Consider the following 12,328-nt stretch of genomic DNA (forward strand, 5'->3'; position numbering starts at 1 on the left):
TTTTTTTTTTTTTTAAAGATTTTATTTATTTATTTGACAGAGAGAGACACAGCGAGAGAGGGAACACAAGCAGGGGGAGTGGGAGAGGGAGAAGCAGGCTTCCCGCGGAGCAGGGAGCCCAATGCGGGGCTCGATCCCAGGACCCTGGGATCATGACCTGAGCCGAAGGCAGACGCTTAACGACTGAGCCACCCAGGTGCCCCTTTAATTTTTTTTTTAAGATTTTTATTTATTTGATAGAGACACACACAGCAAGAGAGGGAACAGAAGGAGGGGGGAGTGGGAGAGGTAGAAGCTGACTTTATGCTGAGCAGGGAGCTGGATGGACCTTGGGATCATGATCTGAGCCCTAGGCAGATGCTTAACTGACTGAGCCACCCAGGCGCCCCTAAGAATATTTTTTAAAAGAGAAGTGTAACATGGGCGCCTGGGTGGCTCAGATGGTTGGGCGTCTGCCTTCGGCTCAGGTCACGATCCTGGAGTCCCGGGATCGAGTCCTGCATCGGACTCCCTGCTCGGCGGGGAGTCTGCTTCTCCCTCTGACCCTCCTCCCTCTCCTGCTCTCTGTCTCTCATTCTCTCTCTCTCAAATAAATAAATAAAAAATCTTAAAAAAAAAAAAAAGAGAAGTGTAACATTAAAAAAGTGGTATAACATATTAGTAGATGTTACAATGTATTGCAAAGGTACAGTGATTAAAGCAACATGGCACTGATGTGTGTCTAGACAAGACTGGTAAATAGTATAGATAGGAAAATCCAGAGATTTTGAGATATATTTAACAATTCAGTATATAGGTAGTGTTGAGAAACCTAATCATCTTGGGAAAAAAAAATATATATATATATATCTGCCTTCTATCACACATGAAAACAAATTATAGAAGGGTTGACATTTTTAATGTAAAAAAAAAATGAAGCTTTGAAACTAGATGTCAGTAAATGAATATTTGCTTTGTAATGGGGAAATGGATGGTGGATGTAGGCACGGAGAAACGTATATGTATACAATAAAAGTAATAAATGCTCTTGGCAAAAATTCCAAATATTTAAGGGTATAAAGAGTTTTACAGGGGCGCCTGGGCGGCTCAGTCAGTTAAGTGTCTGCCTTCGGCTCGGGTCATGATCCTGGGGTCCTGGGATTGAGCCCCGCATCCTTCTCCCTCTCATTCTGCCCCTCCCCCTGCTCGTGCGCACGTGCTCTCTCAAGTAAATAAAGAAAATCTTTTTTTTTTTTAAAGATTTATTTATTTGAGAGAGCGAGAATGAGAGAGAGTATATGAGAGGGGAGAGGGTCAGAGGGAGAAGCAGGCTCCTCGCTGAGCAGGGAGCCCGATGCGGGACTCGATCCCGGGACTCCAGGATCATGACCTGAGCCGAAGGCAGTTGCTTAACCAACTGAGCCACCCAGGCTCCCAATAAAGAAAATCTTAAAAAAAAAAAAGACTTTTACATCTCCAACTATTTCCAGAAGTAAATATTGATAATGGCTTCTAAGATGTAAGGCCAGAAATTTTCTTTCCATATATATAATTCCACCCCCCAACAAGTTTAGAGAGTAAGCAGTTAAACTGCTATATATAATTCTGCAACTTAGATTTTTCACTTAGTAGTGTGGGACTGTTGGGGCGCTTGGGTGGCTCAGTCGTTAAGTATCTGCATTGGGCTCAGGTCATGATCCCAGGGTCCTGGGATGGAGCCCCACATCAGGCTCCCAGCTCAGTGGGAAGCCTGCTTCTCCCTCTCACTTCCCCTGCTTGTGTTCCCTCTCTTGCTGTGTCTCTCTCTGTCAAACAAATAAATAAAATCTTTTTTAAAAAAATAGTGTGAGACTGTTTTCACATATCTGCTCAGAGTGCTGCATTGTTCTTTGTCCTCACAATATTTCTTTTTTTTTTTTTTAAGATTTTATTTATTTTTTTAGAGAGCGAGCGAGAGAGAAACAGCATGAGAGGGGAGAGGGTCAGAGGGAGAAGCAGGCTCCCCGCTGAGCCGGGAGCCCGATGTGGGACTCGATCCCAGGACCCTGGGATCATGACCTGAGCTGAAGGCAGCCGCTTAACCATCTGAGCCACCCAGGCGCCCTGTCCTCACAATATTTCATTATGAAAAATTTTAAATGCAGCTGAGTTGAAAGTTTTACAGAGAATACCCGTATACCCACCACCTAGATTCTATTATTAACATTTACTATTTAGCTATCTATCCATATTGCTCTTTTTAAAAAATTGTGGTAAAATACATATAGTTTACATGAATGTGCAGTTCAGGGGCCTCCTGAATGGCTCAGTTGGTTGAGCATCTGACTCTTGATTTTGGTTTGGGTTATATTCTCAGGGTCGTGAGTTCGAGCCCCAAGTCAGGTCAGTCTGTGCGCTCAGCAGGGAGTCTGCTGGAGATTCTCCCTCTCTCCCTCCCCTGCCCCCTCCCCCATTTTCTCTTTCTCTGTCTCTCAAATAAATAGATTTTTAAAAACGTGTGCAGTTCACTAGTGTTAAATATATGCACATTGTCGTGTCATGAATTTCTAAAACTTTCCCAACTTATAAAACTGATATTTTGTACTCATTATACAATTCCTCATTCCTCCACCCCCGCAGTACCTGGAAGCCAGCATTCTGTTTTCCATTTCTATCAATTGGACTACTCTAGAGACTTTGTATAAGTGAAATCTTACAATGTTTGTCATTTCATGTTTCACTTTTTTGTTTCTTAAGATTTTATTTATTTGAGAGAGAGAGGGAGAGGGGGAAGCAGACTCCCTGCCGAGCAGGGAGCCTAATGTGGGGCTCAATCCCAGGACCCTGAGACCATGACCTGAGCCGACGGCAGATGCTTAACGGACTGAGCCACACAGGTGCCCCTATGATTCACTTTTTTTATGTAGTATAATGTCCTCAAGGTTCATCACATTGTAACATGTGTCAGAATTTCCTTCTTAAGGCCAAATAGTATTCCATTGTATGTGTACATCACATTTTGTTTATTCATCTGCAATGGACGCTTCTATGTTTTGGCTATTTGATAATGCTGCTGTGAACATGGGTATACACATATCTCTTCGACACCCTGCTTTTGGTACTTTTGGATATGTAACCAGAAGTGATATTGCTAGATTCATATTATAATTCTATTTTTATTTTATTTTTTTATTTTTTATTTTTTTTTTAAGATTTTATTTATTTATTTGACAGAGAGAGACACAGCAAGAGAGGGGACACAAGCAGGGGGAGTGGGAGAGGGAGAAGCAGGCTTCCCGCGGAGCAGGGAGCCCGATGCGGGGCTCGATCCCAGGACCCTGGGATCATGACCTGAGCCGAAGGCAGACGCTTAACGACTAAGCCACCCAGGCGTCCCTATAATTCTATTTTTAATACTTTGTGGAACCATTATACTATTTTACATCAACAGTGCACAAGGGTTCCAATTTTTCTACATCCTCATCAACACTTGTTATTTTCTGTTTTTGTTCTTGTTCGTTTTTTGAAAGCAGCCATCCTAGTGGATATGATGTGATACTGCATTGTGGTTTTGATTTGCAATTCCCTAATGATTAGGATGTTGAACATCTTTTCATATGCTTGTTGGCCATTTGTTTTTCTTTTTTGGAGAAATGTCTGTTCAAGTCCTTTGCCCATTTTTGAATTGAGTTGTTTGGTTTCTTTGTTGAGTTGTAGGAGTTCTTTATATACTCTGGATACTAATTTTTTTTTTTTTATAGTTTCAAGTTTTTATTTAAATTCTAGTTAACACTGGGGCGCCTGGGTGGCTCAGTTGTTAAGCGTCTGTCTTCGGCTCAGGTCATGATCCCAGGGTCCTGGGATCGAGCCCCACATCGGGCTCCCTGCTCAACGGGAAGTCTGCTTCTCCCTCTCCCACTCCCGCTGCTTGTGTTCCCTCTCTCGCTGTGTCTCTGTCAAATAAATAAATAAAATCTTTAAAAAAAATAAAATAAAATAAATTCCAGTTAACATATAGTGTAATATTAGTTTCAGGAGTAGAATTTAGTGTGTCACCACTTACATATAACACCCAGCACGTATCTCAAAAAGTGCCCTCCTTAATACCCATCACCCATTTAATCCATCCTACCACCCACCTCCCTTCCAGCAACCCTCAGTTTGTTTTCTATAGTTAAGAGTCTGTTTTATAGTTTGCCTCTCTCCACCCCCCATGTTCATCTGTTTCGTTTCTTTAATTCTATATATGAATGAAATCATACAGTATTTGTCTTTCTCTAACTTACTTTGCTTAGTATAATACATTCTAGCTTCATCTACATTGTTGCAAATGGCAAGATTTCATTATTTTTGATGGCTTAGTAATATTCCGTATATATGTGTACGCACACACATACACACATACCTTATCAGTCCATCAGTCATTGGACACTTGGTCTGTTTTTGTAATTTGGCTGTTGTAGATAATGCTGCTGTAAACATCGGGGTGCATGTGTCCCTTCAAATCAGTGTCTGTGTGTATTTTAAGTAGGCTCCATACCCAGTGTGGAGCCCAACACAGGGCTTGAATTAATGACTCTGAGATCAGGACCTCAGCTGAGATCAAGAGTCAGACGCTTAACTGACTGACCCACCCAGGTGCCTCTCAAATCAGTATTTTTGTATCCTTTAGGTAAATACGTAGTAGTGCAATTGCTGGATCATAGGGTATTCTATTTTTAATTTTTTGAGGAACCTCCATACTGTTTTCCAGAGTGGCTGTCACCAACAGTGTAAGAGGGTTTCCGTTTCTCCACATCCTCGTCAACATCTGTTATTTCCTGTGTTGTTATAATTTTAGCCATTCTGACAGTTGTGAGGTGATATCATTGTAGTTTCAATTTGCGTTTCCCTGATGAGTAATGTTGAACATCTTTTCATATGTCTGTTAACCATCTATCTATATGTCTTCTTTGGAAAAAAAAATGTGGAATGCTTCACGAATTTGCATGTCATCCCTAATCTTCTCTGTATCATTGCAGTTTTGGTATATGTGCTGCTGAAATGAACACTATTCTGAATATTAACTCTTTAACATATATGATTTGCAAATATTTTCTCCCATTCTATAGGGGCTTTTCACTGATGATTGTGTCCCTTGATGCATACGTTTTAAATTTTGATGTAGTTCAATTTGTCTCGTTCTACTTTTGTTATCGGTTCTTTTGATGTCTACATTGCTCTTTTTGATGGTGACGTATTCCCCTTTTATTTGGTTAATTATCAACCTATTTTACTAATTACTTCTTGGAATTTAGGCCATTCCAGTTTTATGATGTTGCAAAAATATTTTCAGTAAATGTTGTACATATTTATTTGTGTTCTGGTAAGAATATAGCCACAGAATTAATTTTTATATTGGAATTGATGGGTCAAAGATATATCCATCCAGGACTGGGGAGTGCCAAATTGTGCTTCAAAAGGATTGTAACATTTTATAGCAATGGATGACAGTATCTGCTCCCCATACCCTGACAAATAATGGGCTTTTCAGTTCTTTTCACTTTGGCAAACTCTGTACGTGAAAAAAAAAATTGGTTTTGATTTCGATTTCTGTATTTATGGTTTTATGGCTGTGGTTGAACATCTTTGTAATGTTTACTGACCACTTGTATTTTTTTCTCTGAACTATCCTTTTATTCCTTTGCCAGTTCTTTTTAAATTGTTTTTCTCATTTATAACGATTTTTCTTTTTTTTTTTTTAATTTTTAAGATTTAATTTATTTGAGAGGTGCCTGGGTGGCTCAGATGGTTGGGCGTCTTGGCTTGGATCATGATCCTAGGGTCCTGGGATCGAGCCCTGTGTCGGGCTTCCTGCTCAACGGGGAGCCTGCTTCTCCCTCTCCTTCTCCTGCTCTCCGTGCTTGTGCTCTCTCGCTCTCTCTGTTAAATAAATAAATACAATCTTTAAAAAAAAAAAAAGATTTTATTTATTCGAGAGGGAGAGGGAGAAGTGGGCTGCCTGCTGAGCCTGGGATCATGGCCTGAGCTGAAGGCAGACACTTACCCGACTGAGCTACCCAGGCACCTCTATTACAGCTTTTTCTGTGTGTGATATATTTTCCAATTTTTTTTCCTACTTTTTCTTTAGACTTTGTTTATGGGTTTGTGTGTGTACATGTGCATACACGTGCATACGTATGGTACCAAGTTTTTCATTTTTATGTAGTCACATTTGGTAATATTTTTCTTCCTGTTGCCCTGGTTTTGTGTCATTCTGTGGAAAGCATTCTTAACAAAAGCAGAATCCATAAAGTATAAGATTTGACTGCATGAAAATGAAAAAACTTTTGTGGGTCAAAATAATACTTGGACATGATAGAAAATGTGGGGAGGGTTAAAAGGAAAAAAAATCCCCCATTGACCTACTAACCAGTGGCAACCACCATTGGTATTTCAGCTTAATTTTTTTCATTTTTCCCCCCTCCTAATTGAATCTCGTTTTGGTTTGTGGAGAATTATTAGTATGTGACATGGTCATTGACCTTGAGATAACACTGGGCTTACTAACTGTGGAGGAAGGATGGCTCTTACTTCTTGCATGAACTCTTAGCAGTTCACTAGACGTCTTGTCAGCTGGTAAGGAGGTAGAAGGGCAGGAGCTAAAGCAGGGAGTATTGGTGTTAGGAGGTCATCATGGTGAGATTCAGCAGTCTGTTCATATAAAAGTGACTGCGAATTATGTTGTCTTTTCCTTCCTTGTATCGTGCAACTTTCCCTCATTATTTAGTAAAGTTCTCTTTAGACGGTGCCTGTGGTTTTCTTTTTTTTTTTCTTTTACACTTTGCAAGGGCAGTAAAAGGGTATTTTAATCCACTTTTCCACGGAGCTTTAAATAGAAATCGTTCCTCTGGGGGGTTACCATGGGGGTCGTGGTATTAATCACAATGAGAAAACTGAGTTTTCTTCTAAAAGAAAGGTGAAATTCAGTAAATCTCCTCTTCAGGAGATTTTTTTCTCGTTCTCTTTTTATTAAAACCTGGACTATTTCGTCTCTGTGAATAAGCACTTCAGTATGTGGAGACAAGAATAAGAGACTAAGGGGCGCCTGAGTGGCTCAGTTGGTTGAGCATCTGCCTTTGGCTCAGGTTGTGGTTCCAGGGTCCTGGGATCGAGCCCTGCATCAGGCTCCTTGCTCAGTGGGGAGGCAGCTTCTCCCTCTCCCTGCTGGTTCCCCTGCTATGCTCTCTCTCTGTCAAATAAATAAATAAATAAATCTTAAAGAAAAAAACAAGAGACTAAAGTAAGTAGAAATGAGGGGCGCCTGGCTGGCTTAGTCAGTAGAGCATGTGACTTGATCTCCAGGTCATGAGTTTGAGCCCCATGTTGGGTGTGGAGCCTACTTAAAAAAATAAATAAAAATATTTAAAAAATAAAGTAAGTAGGAATGATAAAAAATTTGTGTAGTTAGCTGCTGAAATTGCCCATTTTAAGTACCTAAGGTTGAGAAGGAAGGGTGTCACTGAGGATTCGGGCAGACTTCATGGATGAAGTGAGACTTCAGGTTGGTTCTTTTGAGCAAGGATTTAGAGATCCAGATTCTGTTTGACATCTGTGAAATTCTCGTCTTGGTAGCTTCAAAGCATTGTTCACTGGTTTCTGGGAATATTTCATCATATAGTTCAGTGATTTACAAAGCTTAAAAAAAAAGTTTTGTTTGCTAAACTAGGCTAAAAGCTTTTTGTGACTAGTAGGCTCTAATTGTTGCCAATGTATTCACCATAATTAGCTTTACTGTTATGAACCCATGTGTATGGATACAGAATGTAGATTTCTTATCTACTTCAGGAGTTCTTAATCTTGATTTAGGAATGGGTTCTATGTCAGGACTGTTTTGAAAATGGTAGAAAATCTATCCCAAAGTGGTAGAAGAAAGAAAAGAGAACTTGCTGTCATTGGAAAATCTGGGGGTGGAGCTTCAGGTATGGTTGGATTTATTGTTTAAATAAAGGCATTATGAAGATTTTTTTACTCTTTCTTTTTGTTTGTCTTTGGGGTGTTTAAAAGCTACTAGCTTCAGCCTCCCATCATTTAAGTCCGGTAGTTCCTGGGGCAAAAAATGTCTTTCACCTGTTACTCTGCTCCTGTAGCCTTAGTTTGAGTCTTCTGCCCATTTCTTTCTTTCTTTTTTTTTTTTTTTTTAAAGATTTTACTTATTTATTTGACAGAGAGAGGAGCACAAGTAGGCAGAGTGGCAGGCAGAGGGAGAGGGAGCCAGACGTGGGGCTCGATCCCAGGACCCCAGGATCACGACCCCAGCCGAAGGCAGACGCTTAATGACTGAGCCACCCAGGCGCCCCCTTCTGCCCATTTCTAAGCGAATTACTGTTGCCAAGAAGTTGCAAAGTGCTAATTTGTTTCCTGCTTTATTGCTGGTGTTGGTTACCACCAATGGACTGAGAATGGAGGAGGGAGGTGGATCTCCAAAGGTAAATCAAGGCCTTTTAACCAGAGGAATGTTGAATGGTACATAGTGGTTAAAATCACAAATCTACCTTAAGCTTCATGGGATCTGTTGACCCATAGAAACTAACCATAAAATTTAATTTTTTTTTGAGAAGGGTTTTCTTTTTTTTTTTTTTTTTAAGATTTATTTGACAGAGAGAGACACAACGAGAGAGGGAACACAAGCAGGGGGAGTGGGAGAGGGAGAAGTAGGCTTCCCACTGAGCAGGGAGCCTGATGCGGGGCTCGGATCCCAGGACCTCGGGATCACGACCCGAGCCGAAGGCAGACGCTTAACCGACTGAGCCACCCAGGTGCCCCGAGAAGAGTTTTCATAGCTGTCATCAGACTCTCAGAGGGATATACACCTGTAAAAAAAAAGTTTAGTTTTTTTTTCTTTAGTATATGTGCTGCCGAAGCGAGCACAAAAGTTTAGTTTTTGAAATGGGTCTGGAGAGAAAAGGGCATTTTATTTTTTATTTATTTATTTTTTAAATGGAGAGGCAGGCTCTCTCTCTTTTTTTTAAAGATTTTATTTATTATTTGACAGAGAGATAGAGCAGGAACACAAGCAGGGGGAGTGGGAGAGGGAGAAGCAGAATTCCCGCCGAGCAGGGAGCCCGATGCGGGGCTTGATCCCAGGACCCTGGGATCATGACCTGAGCTGAAGGCAGACGCTTAATGACTGAGCCATTCAGGCGCCCCAGAAAAGGGCATTTTAACTGAGGATAGGTTCATTACCAAAGCTGTACTTGAGAATGATTTTTGAGAGACAGTGGAATTGGATTAACTTAATCCTGTGAAGATAGTATGTTGAGAATAGTAGAGTATATATTTGGATATTTTAGATGACTTGTTGTGTGATGGAACTACATGGGTTAGGGGCGCTGACCCCCCCCCCACAGTTGAAAACCCGAGTATAACTTTGGACTCCCCCTAAACTTAACTACTTAGAGCCTACTACTGACATAAGCCTTACTGATAACACAGTTGATTAACGCCTATTTTGTATGTTATATGTAGTACATACTGTGTTCTTACAATAAAGTAAGCCAGAGGAAAGAAAATGTTAAGGAAATCATAAGAGAAAATACATCTACAGAACTCTATTGTATTTATTAAAAAAAAAATCTGTCTGTAAGTGGAACTGTACAGTTCCAACCCATGCTGTTCAAGGGCCAGCTGTATAGAAGGTGCTTAGATATTTGTTGAAATCAGTTAAATATGGTAAAAAAAAATTCAAGTAGTTTAAGAAAATAAGAGAAACACTTTTACAAATAATAAGTTGCTTACTTCTTTTCCATAATTATACCTTTCACTTACTTTTTTTTTCCTTTTGTCTAAATATAGTTGTGATTTCCTTCTTGGTCCAAGGTTTTTTTGGGGTAGGGATTAAAAACATTATAAAAAAATTATTTTTTAGGGGCACCTGGGTGGCTCAGTCATTAGGCATCTGCCTTCGGCTTGGGTCATGATCCCAGGGTCCTGGGATCGAGCCCCACATCGGGCTCCCTGCTCCGCAGGAAGCCTGCTTCTCCCTCTCCCACTCCCCCTGCTTGTGTTCCCTCTCTCGCTGTCTCTCTCTCTCTATCAAATAAATAAATAAAATCTTAAAAAAATTATTTTTTATAATTTATGCTTTTATTGCATTACAATGAGAACAGAAGTTTAACATTTTATAGTTTTTGTAATTATTGAGGCTTCCTTAATAAACAGGCAATTTTCTAAGCATTTTCACTAGTGATTATGAGGAAAAAGTAGGAGTTTTTGAAGAGTTTGAAGCTTGGTATATCTCGAAATCAACTTACTCATTTATATTATTCATATACTCTTAGCTCTGTCTTGTAATCATAAATGGGAATTGTAGCGGAAGGAAGATTGGGAGAGAGGTGCACCCTAACTTTAATTAGGAGCTATATCAGCTCCAGTTTTTAATTTTAATTATTTTAAAAAGATTTATTTATTTTAGAGAGAGTATGCGAGTGTGCACATGGAAGCGGGGGAGAAGGGCAGAGGGAGAGGGAGAGAAATCCTCAAGCAGACTCCCCGCCAGACCCCGGGACCCCTAGATGATGACCTGAGCTGAAACCAAGAGCTGGTTGCCCAACCAACTGAGCCACCCAGGCTGTCAAACCATCCCCCCCGCAATTCCATTTTTTTAGTGTATGGTTTAGCTTACTTAATTTTGTTGGACATTTTCATCAGGGATGGTCTAACAACCCTAGAATTTGGAACCTACTTTTATCTTAGAATCCTTTTACTGAAATTCTTTTCTGGTAGTAACACATTTGTAGAGTGGTATTACCAGCACTGTTTTCCTATTTCTTGTTCCTTCTCATTTGTTAGCTGGCTCATCTCTTTGAGGGATTGTAACATACAGAGGGCTCAGAGTTGGCCTTTTTTGATGACAAGTTTTGGATACTCAGCAGCAACAGTAGCTAAGCTTTACCAGTTTTATGAAAGGAAGGCTCTGTGTTGTTGGGGTCATAAATAGCCTTCATCCCTGTCACCACGACTTCTTCATTTGTGGGTCTATTGCATGTGTACATAGTGGGTTAAGACAGTCTGGAGTAGGGGCGCCTGGGTAGCTCAGTCGTTAAGTGTCTTCCTTCAGCTCAAGTCATGATCCCGGGGTCCTGGGATCGAGCCCTGCATTGGGCTCTCTGCTCAGCAGGAAGCCTGCTTCTCCTCTCCCACTCCCCCTGCTTGTGTTCCCTCTCTCGCTATCTCTCTCTCTGTCAAAGAAATAAATAAAATCTTTAAAGAAAAAAAAAAAAGACAATCTGGAGCATTTTGTTCATCCTGGGAGGGGTTGAGGATTTCTGGTAGGGTTGCTAACTCCTCTGCACTCGTGGGCTGCCCTGCTGCTATTTGGGTTTCTTTGGCTTTGGAGAAAGCCCTGTGACAGAAAAGTGAAGAGACTCATGGAACCTTGAGATAGGCCTATTATCAGCACAAGGTGGGACACTGTTAGTGTAAGTGGGAATTATCCACAGCAAATGTAACTGAGTTCACCTGTGGACTCGGGATGTGATACAGGGCACCAACTGTTTTTGCTATATACTATGCAAAACATGGGAAACAGTCCCAAAATTAGGAGATGGCTAAGTAAATTGTAGTATATCTATAGAATGGAATGTTATGCAGCTATAAAAATAGATGCTTTCTATATAAACATAAGGACCTTCAAGATACACTAGATGGATAAGGTCATATATTGAATATTGTGTGTGACTTGCTGCCTTTTTTTGTGCGAAAGTGAGAGTGCTTGCTTATGATTGTTTTAATGTTAGGAGGATACATAAGAAACTAGTAAGTAAGGAGGAGATGGGGAGAATAAGAGGTGGACAGTGAGGGGGAGAAGGGAATAAAACTTTTCACTGTTTATTTATTTTTTGCTTTCTTTAAGTGTATTATCTGTTTCTTTTGTTTGTTTTTGGTTTTTTTAAAAGATTTTATTTATCTGTCAGAGAGAGAGAGAAGAGAGCACATGCAGGGAGAGCTTCAGGCGGAGGGAGAAGCAGGCTCCCTGCTGAGCAGGGGGCCCGATGTGGGACTCGATCCCAGGACCCTGGGATCATGACCCGAGCCGAAGGCAGACACTTAATGAACTGAGCCACCAAGGTGTCCCTGTTTCTTTGTTTTTTAAGTAAAACCATCCTGATGAAATATTTTTTATTGAGTTTGAATTTTATTTTCCATATGACTAAATAGACTAAAACTTTTCATGGCTTTTGAGCTAAACTAATGAAATGGGCCTTTGCTTTTGTTTTGCCCTCAGATACTCCCTTGTCTGGCAACTTGTCACTCAGTTCTCAGTTACATGTTGGGTAGTTGCTGAGGCCTGACTACTCGGTGGAATTATTTCTCTTCCCATTCGCTTTCA

The 12,328-nt window shown here is 40.5% G+C and overlaps 1 protein-coding gene, 1 long non-coding RNA gene and 1 pseudogene across 5 annotated transcripts in view; 2 read left to right on the forward strand and 1 right to left on the reverse strand.

Moving 5' to 3' along the window:
• The window catches only part of ASXL2 (ASXL transcriptional regulator 2), a 148,214-nt gene that overhangs the window by 29,416 nt on the left and 106,470 nt on the right, over window positions 1-12,328 (forward strand). The window lies entirely within an intron of this gene.
• Window positions 79-767, forward strand: LOC145723723 (uncharacterized). Its single transcript, XR_014148979.1, has 2 exons — window positions 79-443; window positions 662-767. It is a non-coding gene; the product is annotated as an uncharacterized LOC145723723 (long non-coding RNA).
• On the reverse strand, window positions 4,919-5,009 carry LOC115940785 (U6 spliceosomal RNA; annotated as a pseudogene).

The sequence above is a fragment of the Leptonychotes weddellii genome, chromosome 10 (genome assembly GCF_054177405.1).
Source record: "Leptonychotes weddellii isolate Sample4059 chromosome 10, ASM5417740v2, whole genome shotgun sequence".
Classification (NCBI taxonomy): domain Eukaryota; kingdom Metazoa; phylum Chordata; class Mammalia; order Carnivora; family Phocidae; genus Leptonychotes; species Leptonychotes weddellii.